The sequence below is a fragment of the Cibotium barometz genome, chromosome 17 (genome assembly GCF_041138505.1).
Source record: "Cibotium barometz isolate CiBa-2024 chromosome 17, ASM4113850v1, whole genome shotgun sequence".
Lineage (NCBI taxonomy): Eukaryota > Viridiplantae > Streptophyta > Polypodiopsida > Cyatheales > Cibotiaceae > Cibotium > Cibotium barometz.
The window spans coordinates 12567419-12583233 of NC_141062.1; the positions used below are offsets into that span (position 1 = coordinate 12567419).

General features: G+C 38.4%; 1 protein-coding gene across 1 annotated transcript in view; it reads left to right on the forward strand.

Moving 5' to 3' along the window:
- The window catches only part of LOC147629692 (Metallo-hydrolase/oxidoreductase superfamily protein), a 71805-nt gene that overhangs the window by 17146 nt on the left and 38844 nt on the right, over positions 1 to 15815 (forward strand). The window lies entirely within an intron of this gene.

Sequence of the window (15815 nt, forward strand, 5' to 3'; positions counted from 1 at the left end):
ATGCATTTTTTTTATGTAAAAAAATCAATACTGATGAAAGTAACACTTTTATAATAAAAAAATTATTTCCAATATGCATCTTTCTATGCATAGAATTCAAATCTAATGAAAATCACTCTTTTATAAAAAAAAAAAAAACCAATATGCATCTTTCTATGTATAGAATTTAAATTTTAATGGAAATTACTCTTTTATAATAAAAAAATAACCAATATGCATCTTTCTATGCATCTAATGAAAATCACTCTTTTATAATAAAAAAATAACCAATATGCATCTTTCTATGCATAGAATTTAAATTTTGATGAAAATAACACTTTTATAATAAAAATATTTCTACTATGCATTTTTCTATGCCTAGAATAAAAATAACACTTTTAGAATACACAAATAGTGGGGATTACTCTTTTTGAATAATAAAAGATAAAACTTATTTCACAAAATTTAAGAAAATTTCGCCATAACCTCCTTTGTATGGTTGATCATTTTTCAATTTTTTCTATCTTCAAGTTACTTAAAAATTATCCCAAATAATTTAAAGCATTCTAAACTAATCAAATTTCACTTTTAAAAGAGAAACAATATGAAAAGTTTAATTCTAACAATTTGATTACTTATCTAGGATAAAGAAAGGCTGAATTTAAGAATGAAGAGAGGGGAAAAGCCTTTCCAACAAGGTATAACATCATTTTTTTCATTTTAAAGAAAACAAAAATTAGAAAACCATTAAAAGGAATAAAGAAAAAGTAGGATTTCTAGCTTACTTGAATTTCTGTGAGCTTTCCTTTGGCTTGATGGTTTGAGGGATCTACTCTTGTTTGCAACAAGAGTGGCCACGAATTCTTTTGAAGAGGGAAAGGTCAAAAACTAATGAATTATCAATAAATTCACTGTTTTTGGCTCTGGGGTGGAGTAGAGTAACAGTGTATAAAATACTATTAAGCTTCTACAAAGGGGGAGGCTTCTATTTATAAGAAAAAGTGAGCTTCTAACCAAGCAAACTGATTCTAGAATTTTTCAAATCAGTTTGGTCAATTTTTGACTATTTTTGGGTCAGTTTAGCTTACTTTTTGGAACTAGACTTGAATTAGGAGAGAGGAGAGATGAAATATCTCAATATTTGAGAATTTAAAACTCTATCACACATGTGAAATAGGCGCCTCCTCATGAGGGGGAATCCCTACTCTGAGGTGTCAAAAATTTATTTTTTTTGTATTTCCTTTGGTTCTTAGTCCACTCTTCATCTTATGTGAGTACTTACTCATTTTTGGGAGGATTTTCTTTATATCTCCTCCATACATTTGGATGAATTTGATTGGCTCCTCAGAACCTTAATTTAAAATTTTCAGAAAATTTGGACCCTTAGGATAAGGCCTTTTGAACATATTATAATTTATTTCTAATGCACCTTCTGAAAATCTTTTTGAACTCTTATTTCGGGGGAATTTATTTTAATAAGAAGAGATATTTTTCCATCCAAAAATATCTAAAATGTGAATAACCTCTCTCTATAATATTTTCTCTCTCTAAGCCAAAATAGGTAGAAACAAGATCTTTTATTATTCTGAAGAGGGAATCGATTACAAGGGAAGATACTGGACATCTTGAGGGGCTGGGGAAGAATCTTACATTCTCTCCCACTTGAAAAACGCGAGATTTTCTCATCTCGCAAACTGGGGGTAGTCCCGCAACAGTTCGGCTTCTTTCTCCCAGGTGGCATCTTCAAAAGGATAGAACTTTCATTTAACCAATAATTCTCTCAGAATTCTATTCCTGAGAACCTTTTCTCGAACATGTAAGATTTCTTTAGGTTGGAGTTCCATCTGTCCTTGGGTTGAAGAAGTTAAGATTTCATCATCAAGCACATGATTCGGGCTTGGTATATACTTTTTAAGAAGGTTGACATGAAATACATTATGTACTTTAAGTTGAGGAGGCAGAAGAAGCTCGTAGGCTAAGTCACCTACTTTCTTTGTAATCAGATATGGTCCACAATATCTGGGGGATAACTTCTTGTACTTCCCAAGAGATAGAGAACTACTTTTGGGACGTACTCGAATGAAGACCATATCTGCTTCTTCGAATTTTCTGTCTGTCCTCTTCTTATCTGCATACTGCTTTTGTCTACCTTGGGCAGCTTTTATATCTTTGCGAATTGACTGCATCTGCTGCTCCATGTCGTCAAGCATATGTCTGGACATCTCGACCCTAATCAATGGGTCGGATCAAGTTAACAAGTTAATGGAGTTAAGCAATCTTGTCCATACAGAGCTTTGAAAGGGCTCATCCCAATAATGCGGTGATAAGAAGCATTGTAGGCGAACTCGACTAGGTGCAGATAGCTTAGCCACTTCTTGGGTTCCTTGCCACAGCACGACCGAAGTATATCTTCGATTACTTGGTTCACCCTTTTAGTTTGACCATCGGTCTCGGGGTGGTAAGCTGTGCTGAGATCCAAGAAAGTTCCTACTGCTTCGAAAAATGCAGTCCAGAATCTTGACGTGAACTTGGGATCTCGATCACTTACTATTCTCCTGGGTAGGCCATGCAATCTGAAGATTTCCTTGAGGAACACTCTGGTCCACTACAGTGTAGGTTTCTTTTACTGGAATCAGATGGACAACTTTGGTTAGTCTATCAACTACCATGAAGATGGAGTTGTAACTTGATTGCACTGAAGGTAATCCAGTGATAAAATCCATAGTGATACATTCCCACTTCATGTGGGGGATGTCTAATGGATGTAACTTCCCAGGCATTTTTACTCTCTCAGCCTTGACTTTTTGACAGGTCAGACATTGACGTACATGATTAAGTACATCCTTTTTTAGACCAGGCCAAAAGAAGCTTTTCTTCACTGACATGTAGGTTTTGATGAAACCTGGATGTCCTGCAATAAGGCTGTCATGGGCTTCATTCAGAATTTGACCCTTAGTTCCCTCATCATTGGGAATGCATAGCCTGCGATTATAATACATAATTCCATCATCCAGGCTGTACCCTTGAACTCGGTTCAACTCCTGTGGAGTTTTGCTTTCCTGCATAAGTAGGGTAGCAATAGGGCCAAAGAATCTATCCTGCATGATCTTCTCTCTTGCTTCAATAATCAAAGGATTTGACACTACAGTAATTGCAAGCAAGGAGGCTTTTCTGCTGAGGGCATCTGCTACCACATTTTCTTTGCCTGGGCGGTACTTGATTTCAAAATCAAATTCCTGCAGGGTCTACATCCACCTTCTTTGGCGCATGTTGAGATCCTTCTGAGTGAAGATCCACTTTAAGCTCTGATGATCTGTCATCAAAGTGAATCTTTGACCCAGTAGGTAATGTCTTCATAACTTCAGGGCATATACTACTGAAAGTAGTTCCAAGTCGTGGACAGCATAATTTCTCTCATGCGTTCTGAGTTTTCGGGATTCATAGGCTACTGCATGACCTTCCTGCATGAGTGCACCTCCCAGGGCAAAACCACTGGCATCAGTTACTACCTCAAAGGGTAGAGAGAAATCTGGCAACTTCAAAACGGGATTGGTTACCAAGGCGGTCTTCAGCTTATCAAAAGCACTCTGGCACCTGGCAGACCATTGAAACGGGATATTCTTCTTGAGAAGATTAGTCATGGGGAAAGCTACGAGAGCATACTTTGGTATAAAAATTCTATACCAACCAGTCAATCCCAAGAATCCTCTGACTTCTTTCACTGTCTTTGGTTCAGGCCAATCTATGACTGCTTGGACTTTTGCGAAATCTAGAGAAATTCCATCTTTGGATACCAGAAAGCCCAAGTATTCAACATGGTCGGCAGAGAAAGTGCATTTGCTCATTTTTGCAAAGAGTTGGTGCTTTCTTAGAATCTCAAGAACTTTTCTGACATGAGCTTCATGGTCAGCTGCCTTCTTTGAGTAAATCAGAATATCATCAAAGAAAACAAGAACAAAATCATCCAAGTATTCTCTGAGAATGTCCTGCATTAGGTGATTGAATGTAGTTGGGGCATTTGTCAATCCAAACGGCATGACAGTGAATTCATAATGCCCATATCGAGGATTGATGGCTATCTTCGAGATATCTTGCTCATTAATCCTGATCTGATAATATCATGATTTGAGATCTATCTTTGTGAAGATCTAGGCTCCACTTAGTCTGTCCAGAAGCTCATCAATTCTGGGAATAGGATACTTATTCTTAACTGTCAGCTGATTGAGATCTCTGTAGTCCACGGAGAGTCTTAGCGTTCCATCTTTCTTTTTCTGAAAGAGAACTGGCGCACCCCAAGGTGAAACACTGGGTCTTACAAACCCTTGTTCTAACAGTTGTCTAAGCTGTTCCTTAAGTTCGATGGCTTGAGGAACTGACATTTTGTATGTGCGCAGGGCTACTGGCTGAGCTCCAGGGGTCAATTCTATCACATGATCTACTTCCCGAATTGGAGGCATCTCTGTTAATTCTGCTGGGAATAAATCATCATAATCACTTAACCATTCAGGTTCTTTAGCTTCTAACTTTGTGTCTACTGGATTCATTTTGACAACATAAATGAGCTGCTTCTTTCTAAGTTCTTTTAGTAACTTAGAAGCCTTTACTAACTGCAGACTTGGGGATCCTGAAATTCCGGTTCCTTGAACTTTATTTCCGTGAAGGTCACGGAAGGAAATGGTTCCATTATGACAGTGAATGTTTGCTTGATTTTTGTGGAGCCAATCCATCCCAAGGATCCCGTCGAAAACTCCCAAAGGTATAACTCTGAACTGACAGTCAGTTAAATTCCCATCTAGATTGAACTGAATACGATCTGTCTCTCAAGGTGAGTGAAAAGAATCTTTCCACTGGCCAATTCAACTTGCATAGGTTTCCCTGATTTTTGTTCTAAGACTAGCTTACGCAAGCATCCTGGGAAAATGAAAGAATGAGTATTGCCTGAATCAATCAAAAGCTTAAAAGGCTTACCTTGATACTCAGCTGGAGTATGGATGACGGAGAATTGGCGATTGGGCCCTTGGTTTTCAATTGCTGCATAAATCTGTCCTCTTTCCTCTTACACTACTTTTGCTATTGTGACTGCTCTGGCTGCTGCAGTCTGAGGCGGAACTCTTTCTCTTTGGTTGCCCCAGTTTTGGGAAGGAGTTCTGAGGCTACTCTGGACAGAGGCAGATGGCTGAGCTGGAGTTCTCCTGGGATTGCCCTGATTTTGACGAGATGGACCTTGATTTGATTGATAGGAAGGGGTTGGTCTCTGCACTCTTGGTCCTTGACTTCCCTGTCCCCTTGACATGGCAGGAGTTGGGCAGTCTTTCAGCTGGTGACCAAAACCCTGACATTCAAAACACCTGTTCTCACTTCTGAGCGCATCTTTGTGAATCCTTGAAAGAGGTGGGGCTCCTGAGAAAGTGTTTTGTGGGAAGGGTCTTCCTTCACTTCTGAATCTCCCAGTACCCTGATTTTGATTTGGGCCTTGCTGTCTCTTTGGAGGGGAGGAAAGTTTGAAGTACTTCTCGGGGTTTGGAATCTTTTAAAGTTAGAGGGTGCAGGCTTTGGCGGGACCTTAACAACAAAGCCTTTGGCAAAGTCCTTTGCCATTCTTACAGCTTCAGCCATTGAGACAGGTTTGGCATTCTTCACTAAGGTGTCCAATGGCTCGTTCATTCCTCGAATGAATCTGGCCATCGGCTGCTCCTCATCCAATTGCGGGGAATATTTGAGGAGAAGGGCAAAAGCTTGATGATACTCTTCAATTGTCCGGCTATCCTGCTTTAGTTCCAAGAATCATGGCTAAGGAAATATTTTGCCTGAGCCTCTAACGCTGATTGGTACTGACATTAATACATTGTCCTCCAAAGAACCACATATACCGACATCAGGAAAGTAAAGACTCTCAAAATGACGTGCGAGTCTTACTCTGCTTACTCGGGTCGTAGCAGAGTTGATGAGGTGCTCGAATGCAAAGGCTATCATATCCTGACTCTGGGAGAGTTCAGGAATGCCAGATAGATTCGGGGTATCCATCTATAAATTTTTAATTCAATTTATGAGTTTTCAATTTTTGAAGTTCATCCAACATAATATTAACAAGATTTACTTTAAAATTTTAAGCAATTTCTGTTGCTGTTACGTAAATTTACAACAGCGCTCTGATACCAATTGTAGGATCCCACTGCCTCCTCCGCACACCGGATTCCCGGTAGCTGGCAGCGGAAGCAGCTCCCTCATGCGCGGGGCAGGGTTTCCCACTTGGGGCCTCGCCCTCGAATGGCTGGGCACGAGACTAAGCTGATGGTCATTCCGAAAACCGAAACCGAGAAAATTTCCCATGCCCAGAAAACGGGGACGATTCCACCATTTTGAATTTCTTAACGAATTTTTCTAACGAGGTCAAGATACTGAACTAACCTTCATTTGAATAAACCAGATAGAAGGGAAACTATTACAGACTTAACTTGAAGGGATCAACGCTTTTTTCCTAATTGAATCAGACACAGCCGTTGATCTATTCATTAGAGAAGTCTTCAGGCTTTTATTTAACTACTCGAGTTCTAAACGTATTTCTATTAATCAATTTTATTATTAAAACTTTACTGATTCCAGCCTAACCCCATCCGGCCCATGGGTTAGCCACTGCCCAACCACTGGAATTGGTAGAACCAGACAAGTACTCACCCACCCATAATTGAATGCCTTTCTTAACTTTTGCTTTAGAATACAGATACGCACACACTCCTCTTTAAACTTTAACTTTTAAAACAATCCATTGACAAACAATTATTGGTTACAGATGTCATAACTCAAAATTTCCATTCAATCCTTGTTTCTCACAAAACAGTATCACTCTGGACTCTCCGTTGAGACCAGCAGGTCAGCAACGAGATCCAGTAAACAGATTATAATAATTTTCTCGTCATCATACATATATATATATCTTCCACGACATACGCATGGGTGTCCTAAGCACTGCGAGCCCTCCAAGATTCTTCGGTGTCCTGGCACTTTACTCAAGGACCGCTTCGTCGGCCCTCGCCCATCGTACCTGAAGCACACCATTTTTCACCATCCCCAGGCTGGTCAAGACCTGGGTAGGTTTTTTGCCGCGTGAGCCGTCCTTTGAAAACTCCCCGCCAGCTGTTGCAACCGAACTTCCCTTAGAAAAACACATATACCAAATGCTCCTTCCAGCATTCTGGCGACGACAGTCCTTTAAGAAAACAGGGTTTCTATGCAAGTTTTCAGCTTTGATTTTCTTTTGAATACAATGGGTATATCTTAAATCCGTATCCCAATACTTCTAGATCACAGGTCTAAAATTCCAACAGAATTTCTTGAATTCTGTAACCTTGATCCTCAGATCAGAATCAAGGGTCTTAACTTGATTTCAGATTCGGTGGTCTTAACTTGATTTCAGATTCGGTGGGGTGATTTGAGTGAAATTTTCCTGAACTGGTCACATCGTCTTTTCTTGAAACTGACAAAGGAGATTAAGTCTTGGTCATAGTCTGATTCAGGGTTTGAGTCTAGAAAGGTTCTTCCTGAACTAACTTTCTCGAAGGGTAATATTTCAATTACTACTTTACTGAATTTCAATCATTGAGTATTTTGCTTAACTGAATTTAAAACTAATCATGAATTCCTATGAGGAATAAATTAATCATTGAGTATTTTGCTTAACTGAATTTAAAACTAATCATGAATTCCTATGAGCAATAAATTAATCATTTATCTAAAATTCCGACTTCGATAGTTTTTCTGAATTTTCTCATTACCATCCTAGAGAATATGAAACGGTAGAATTTTCTCTCACAGAGTATTTACTTATTCATTTACCAATATTCATGGGATTTAAATATAGGATTAAAGAGAACTCTTATTTTGATATAAAAATTCTGTATGCATCTATTTATGCATAAAATCCAACTTTATAGAAATAACACTTTTATATAAAAGAAAATCCTTTTATGCATCTATTTATGTAAAAAAATCAATTTTGATGAAAGTAACACTTTTATAATTAAAAAAATTATTTTATGCATAAAAATCAATATTGATGAAAGTAACACTTTTATAATATTTTTTTTATATGCATCTATTTATGTAAAAAAATCCATTTTGATGAAGTAACACTTTTATAATAAAGAAAATTCTTTTATGCATCATTTTATGCATAAAAAACAATATTGGTGAAAGTAACACTTTTATAATAAAAAAATTCTTTTATGCATCATTTTATGCATAAAAATAAATATTGATGAAAGTAACACTTTTATAATAAAAAATTCTTTTATACATCATTTTATGCATAAAAATCAATATTGATGAAAGTAACACTTTTATAATAGAAAAATTATTTCGAATATACATCTTTCTATACATAGAATTTAAATCTAATGAAAATCACTCTTTTATATAAAAAAAAAAACCAATATGCATCTTTCTATGCATAGAATTTAAATCTAATGAAAATCACTCTTTTATAATAGAAAAATAACCAATATGCATCTTTTCATGCATAGAAATTAAAATTTAATGAAAATCACTCTTTTATAATAAAAAAATAAGCAATTTGCATCTTTCTATGCATAGAATTTAAATCTAATGAAAATCACTCTTTTATAATAAAAAAATAACCAATATGCATCTTTTTATGCATAGAATTTAAATTTTAATGGAAATAACACTTTTATAATAAAAATATTTCTACTATGCATTTTTCTATGCCTAGAATGAAAATAATACTTTTAGAATACACAAATGGTGGGGATTACTCTTTTTGAATAATAAAGGATAAAACTTATTTCACAAAATTTAAGAAAATTTCGCTATAACCTCCTTTGTATGGCTGACCATTTTTTAATTTTTTCTATCCTCAAGTTACTTAAAAATTACCCAAATGGTTTAAAGCATTCTAAACTAATGAAATTTCACTTTTAGAAGAGAAACAATATGAAAAGTTTAATTCTAACAATTTGATTACTTATCTAGGATAAAGAAAGGCTGAATTTAAGAATGAAGAGAGGGAGAAAGCCTTTCCAACAAGGCATAACATCATTTTTTCATTTTAAAGAAAACAAAAATTAGAAAACCATTAAAAGGAATAAAGAAATGTTAGGATTTTTAGCTTGCTTGAATTTCTGTGAGCTTTCGTTTGGCTTGATGGTTTGAGGGATTTACTCTTGTTTGCAACAAGAGTGGCCACGAATTCTTTTGAAGAGGGAAAGGTCAAAAACTAATGAATTATCAATAAATTCACTGTTTTTGGCTCTGGGGTGGAGTAGAGTAACAGTGCATAAAATACTATTAAGCTTCTACAAAGCGGGAGGCTTCTATTTATAGGAAAAAGTGAGCTTCTAACCAAGCAAACTGATTCTAAAATTTTTCAGATCAATTTGGTCAATTTTTGACTATTTTTGGGTCAGTTTAGCTTACTTTTTGGAACTAGACTTGAATTAGGAGAGAGGAGAGATGAAATATCTCAATATTTGAGAATTTAAAACTCCATCACACATGTGAAATAGGCGCCTCCTTCATGAGGGGGAATCCCCACTCTGAGATGTCAAAAATTCATTTTTTTAGTATTTCCTTTGGTTCTTAGTCCACTCTTCATCTTATGTGAGTATTTATTCATTTTTGGGAGGATTTTCTTTATTTTTTCAATTTATCTCCTCCATACATTTGGATGAATCTGATTGGCCCCTCGGAACCTTAATTTAAAATTTTCAGAAAATCTGGACCCTTAGAATAAGGCCTTTTGAACAGATTATAATTTATTTCTAATGCACCTTCTGAAAATCTTTTTGAACTTCTGTTTCGGAGGAATTTATTTTAGTAAGAAATGATATTTTTCAAAAATATCTAAAATGTGAATAACCTCTCTCTAGAGCATTTTCTCTCTCTAAACCAAAATAGGTAGAAACAAGATCTTTTATTATTCTGAAGAGGGAATTGATTACAAGAGAAGATACTGGACATCTTGAGGGGCTGGGGAGGAATCTTACACACATCCACTAGAAGCGAGAGATTGTTCTTGCTCGCAGAAGATTACCAGTTAAAGGAACTTGTTCCTAGAGAAGCAATAGAAAGGTTGTTCAAATCCACTAGAAGCGAGAGATCCTCCTTCAATCACCAAGCTTCTTGCTCATCGAAGATTACCAATTGAAGGAACTTGTTCCTAGAGAAGAATCATTCTTTCAACTCACCTTCAAGCATTGGCCTAAAAAGGCCCGACTCCTTGAGTCATTCCAACTCCTCCAGTCATCTTGCATTCCTTGAGCCATCCATTGGAAAGGCAATAAGCTCGTCCGGATACCATATGCTCTCTGAATGCCAGTAGCATGTATGAACAACCAACTATCACAAGTTTAGTTGTTCAGTTCCGGCCACTCTTTCACCCCACCAAATTGGTCAAAAACTAAAGGTCGGCTTTTCTAAAAACTACCAAATATCTCGGCAATCTCGACCATCCAGAGAGATCCTAAAGGACAATTTTCACAGTGTCTAGAACAAGAGAGGTTCTATCAACGATTTCTCATACTAGTTCCTCTAGGACTCAAGTGTTTTTTAACCCCAACGTTCATAAGGATGAAATATTTTGAGAGACCAACAAAACTAATGAAAGTTCCGATTGTTAGTCTACCTTTTGGGCAAAAAAAACTCCCCATCAGGTGTTTTGTGTATCCTTTGTCCTTGTAAATCTTGAAGAAGTTTCCCTTGGAATAGAAATCCCACCTAATGAAAGTTTTGACTATTAGTCTACCAACTCCCCATCCAGTTTTTTGTGTGTCCTTTGTCCTCGTAAATCTTGAAGAAGTTTCCCTTGGAATAGAAATCCCACCAAAGGAAAATATTCGCGTCACTACTCAGGGCCTATGGAGTCAAGACTATTGAACGAGGCGGATAGCTTGCATGCCCATTTGCTATTTGGTCTGGGTTGTGTCAATTTGGCCGGCTTGTCTGGCCGCCTAGTGGGCTGCCTTGTGTGCCCTCTTGGTCGGCTGCCCTTGACTATGCCTCTAGACCGCTCGCCCAGGCCCGATCTGGCCGGTTGGTCTGGCCACCTTCTCTCCTATGTGGCCATCAGGCAGGTTGGTCCAGCTGCCTTGTGCACCGTCTTGGTCGGACGCCCTTGACTACACCTCTAGGCCACATGATGGCTGCACTCCGGCGAGGGCTGCCGTCTCTGCGCCCAAACTTGGCCATGCACTGGTTGTTCTGGTCGCTCCCTTGGTTTGGCTCCAAGGCACCTCTCCGAGACCTTGTCTCCGTGGCTGTGCCAAACTATTTACCTTATAGGCCCAACTTCCCTACACACAAGCTATACACCCATGCGCGGTTGCCCCTCTCCTTCTTGTGTGCATATGATCCCTCATACATGCCCATCTCTCTCGCTCGTCTGCTTGTCTGCCATCCTGTGTGGCGAATGACTCACCACCCAACTGTAGGTTCAATGCTTCAAAGCACCCCGAGCATGAGGTCTGATTGCTGCGCGAGCATGCCAAGCCGAGATGACCCCAACCTAGCATCCCATACCACCAGGCCGAGTCACCTGCTTGCAACTCCATGGCCCTAAGGTCTTGCACGGCTCTGGCAGCTCTCCTGTCCGCCGCGTGGGTACCTTTAATAAAGTGTCTCCCAAGGTCACTTAGCAATAACCCTGTTATTATTGGCCTTTGCTTTATTTATAAGCTTTCCTATTTTATAGATTTTATCTATAACTAGACCTTGGTGACCTCCTTGTAGTACACCTTTCCTACACTCTCAACCTTGCGGTGTATGGAGCACACATTGGTTTACACCAGTAGAGTGGGTTCAATTCTTAGTAGGGTTGGTTTGTTATCTAAGTCAAGCTGCAACTTAGGGCCAAGCTTGTATTGCATATCTCAATTGATACTTGCTGTGTTAATCAAATCGTTTTCACATCAGTTGTTGTGAAGGTTAATGATTAATCCCATTGATTTGCACTAATCTTTATTCTTAAATCACTTTCTTGATCAAGAACATCTTAGATAGCAACTCAATCACCTAGTGATGCAAAATGTTCAATATGCATCAAATTGTTGCGCAATAATCTTGCACCACCTCCACGAAGATTCAATAATCTTGTTTCTTGCATTAAATTTTGTAATATCTCATGATTTTCTTAAAGTTTTTACAATTTCTCTTAAAGAAACACAATTCTTACAAAGTATAATTAAGATATAAAAGATTTGATCAAGACTCACTCATCAAGACTCACTCATTGTTATAGTTTTACCCCAAGATTTGATTTTTGCACTCATGTCTTTGTAAACTTTACAAATCTACACCAAGGTTCTTGTAAACTTCACTCTTCATAGTAAACTCTGCACAAATATGTAATAGAATTATAAACTGCACTTAAATCTGCTCAAAATTTGTAACAGAGCTGTAATCTTCACATAAATTTGCTTAAATCTGCAAATAGAACTATGATCTTCACATAAATCTGCTCAACATTTGGACTTCCTTGAAGTAAGGAGCCAACATAAATCTACACTTGGGAGGAAAGGAAGGCAAAGAGTCCAGCTATGTCTCTAGGTGTTTGTCCGTTATCACATACATAGCTTTAGAGGCTAGTAATGAGGCATCCTCCTAGGTGAAGGAAGAAGACTATAGCATGTGTAGTTAATGTATTTAACTAAAATTTGGCATGTTTCGGCACGATTCAGGAACCTCGTTTTGGCTCTGCAAGTTTTCCGTAGGCACTCTATGAAGTGTCGATTTTGATTGTATATGCCCAATTTCTAGTTCGGTGCAAAAGTTGTAGCAGAAATTTGGTTTGCAAGACAGTTTATGTAGAGAATCTAAGTGTTGCAGGTGTTGGCGGATGTATGTGTATGTGATTGGTTCACATATAGTGGCATTACAAAGGTTTTACATGGTTTAATATCTTTTAAAGAGTGTTGTGTAAGGTCAGATAACTTCTTTAAGAGTTAAGGTAGCTATTTGTAAGAAGGATCAAGACTGCATAATGAAAAAATGCTTTCAGTAGGATGTTTTTATTGACATTCTTAACAAAGCCCATTCTAGTAGCGACGAAGGACACTTTGTAATAGACAAGGTTCTCTAGGCTGGTGGCCTACACACTTTGGGACACTTTACCATCGATACGATAGCTTGCAAGCAAGGTTCTCTTCCAATCCAGACCTCATCCTAATATCACCCTTAGTCTGCATGTGAACCCTCCAAGTTTCCACGCCTTGCTAAGCCTTAACCCTAATCTTGGGTTAGCACATGCCCCTAAACTCGGGTCACCCTAATCCTAGGGTGGTCGAGATGTAACATTATCCTTGGGTTAGCAATAGGTTACTGGTAGTTTCAGAATGTGTGGTTAAGATATAATGTAGTCTTACCTTGTGCTTAATGTCAAATAGGGACTTTGTGAGAGCAGGTGACCGATTGATAAATTGCAAGCTATGGTTTATTTTATGAAGTTCATTTACATACAGGGTTTATACGCTGAGGATGGTGTCTGGACAGCAATGTTATGTACACATATAGGCCATTATCTGATTTCCATGTTACCTTTGGTTCACATGATTGAAACTTTGTGATGTTGGGATTTACTGTTTCTTTTGAAAATCAGTACCATACTATTCTTGGTAAGATTAGTTTCCCAAGATATTTGTCCATAGATTCTCCCTCATTCACATGCAGAGTGCACAAAAAAATAAGCAACAACGGTCATGGAGATCTTACCTTGCTTCCAAGCTCAGGTCTCTTGGAGCCATCCAAGCTTGACCGGTGGTTGTGCCAGCTCCTCTCCTTCGAGCTCTCTTCCTTTTTGTCACCAAGGAAACAGCTTCATCTTCTTGCAAGGACTCACTCACCTTTTTTGCTCAGCTGTTTGAAGATGGAGTAGGCCGCCGAGAAGCCTTTCCCTGGAGGAGAGAGGGGCAACCGCCGTCTTATGGTTCGGCCTTTATGGTTGATATGGGTGCTAGTGTTGAAATTATGGGGGACATTTTTTGCGGAGTCAGCTTGTTATTTTTGAGCACAAGCAATGTTGGAGACCGCAGATTCGGAGATGATGAGAACTGGTTGTGGGAATATTTGGTAAGGTATATTGATGTGGAGTGCACCTAAAGGTTTGACCATGACATTGAGGATAAAGATTAGTTGGATCAAGGCAGGGGCTGAGAAGGGATTGATCACTCCGACTTAGTGTTATGTGTCTGAAGGAGATTTTATATAGGGGGTATGGGACGCTAGGATCTATTTTATGTAGAGTTTCTCGATGTACCTATATTTATTTCTATCTTGGGGTGTCCTATTCCAAGGGGGGGTAGTCAATCTACAATAAGCGGATTGATTTTGGTAAATCCGATATAGGAAAGAGATTTATGATTTGGATTGCTTGTGGTTTTAATTGGTGGTGGTGAAGCATTTATGTTTCCACCAAATTTGAATGAATTCTTTACTGATTTTGTGTTATGATTTGGATTCCTCGTGGTTTTGATTGGTGGTGGTGAAGCATTTAGGTTTCCACCAAAATTGAATGAATGATTCTCTGACTGATTTTGCGAACCGTTGTGCATTGATTGGTTTTGGCATTAGGTCTCCATGTGCGCACATTTGTATATGACCTAGACTTGGAGAATGATAACACTGATGTTGAGATCAGTTGTTTCATCAGATAGATTCATCTTCCGAGATGATATAGTTTGTGTGTTGGGTGTTGTTTTGGAACAAGTACTCATTACATTCCTACAGTAGGCACATCTAGGAGTCCACAAAGTGACATTGATGTTTTTTTGAGCTCCAATGAGGCATTTGTATTGGCCTTCGATAAAGCTTAAATGTAACTTGTTGTGGCTGAGAGTTTCGTCTTTTGTTCCACTTGAGCTGGATCTCACATAGGATTTCCAGGAAATACAAGCTTTGATTTAAGCTTGTGTATGGTTACTGGATTGTGTAATGATAAGGCAGGGGTTGACTCAACGTGGGAGTCAGGTTTCTAGTAGGATTTTCCCAGATTCATTTATGAGCCTGTAAATGTTTGAAGAGGGGAAGTATTTAATGTACTTGAAGCTAACCCGGGGGTTAGGTTGGCTAATCTGTGGGTAGGGGTACCCAAATGATTAGTAAAAGCAAGTTGATTGTAAGTGCTAAGGCTTATAAGTTAATAAAATGACTAATAAGTTAATAATCCCATAAGTATAGCTTTATTGGAAAAATCTATATAAGTGAGGGTTATGTGATGAGTGGGTGGTTGTATTGTTGTAGCCTTGTGGTATGATGGTCCATGGGTGAAATCCACTCCGGATTGTCCATCCTTGATGTAGAGACGGTCCACCTATGGCCCCGTTAGTGCAGGTGTCCTGGCGGTATGGCACACTAGGGCTAACTCATGTGGGCTGAATGGATGGAGCCTAAGTCCATATGCTCAAGGAGATCCTATGTTGTATGGGATCTATGGTTGGGTGGTGAGCTAGCCTGTGGAACCCTAGTTTTGGCTTAATCCTTGTGCTTGTGTTAAGGTGATCTTGGAAGGATTCCGTCACCAGAATCCGAGATTCCGGACATCAAACCACACACACTTTAAACCTTAAGGCTCACAAGACAATGTTATTGTTTCTCTCTCAGGTTCTCTGAAGACATCTCATATTCCCTTGCATAATATACACTAATGAATCAATATTGTAGGGAGAACTACTAGCATAGTGGTTTTTTAAAGACTTTGAACCCATATGTGGCTTGTCAGTTTCCTTGATTATGCACTCTTGGCCAAACTGCTAGGGAGACCACCTAGGTCCATCAAAATACTCCTATCATGCAGGTCTCAATATAACTATTAACAATAATATTAGCATCAT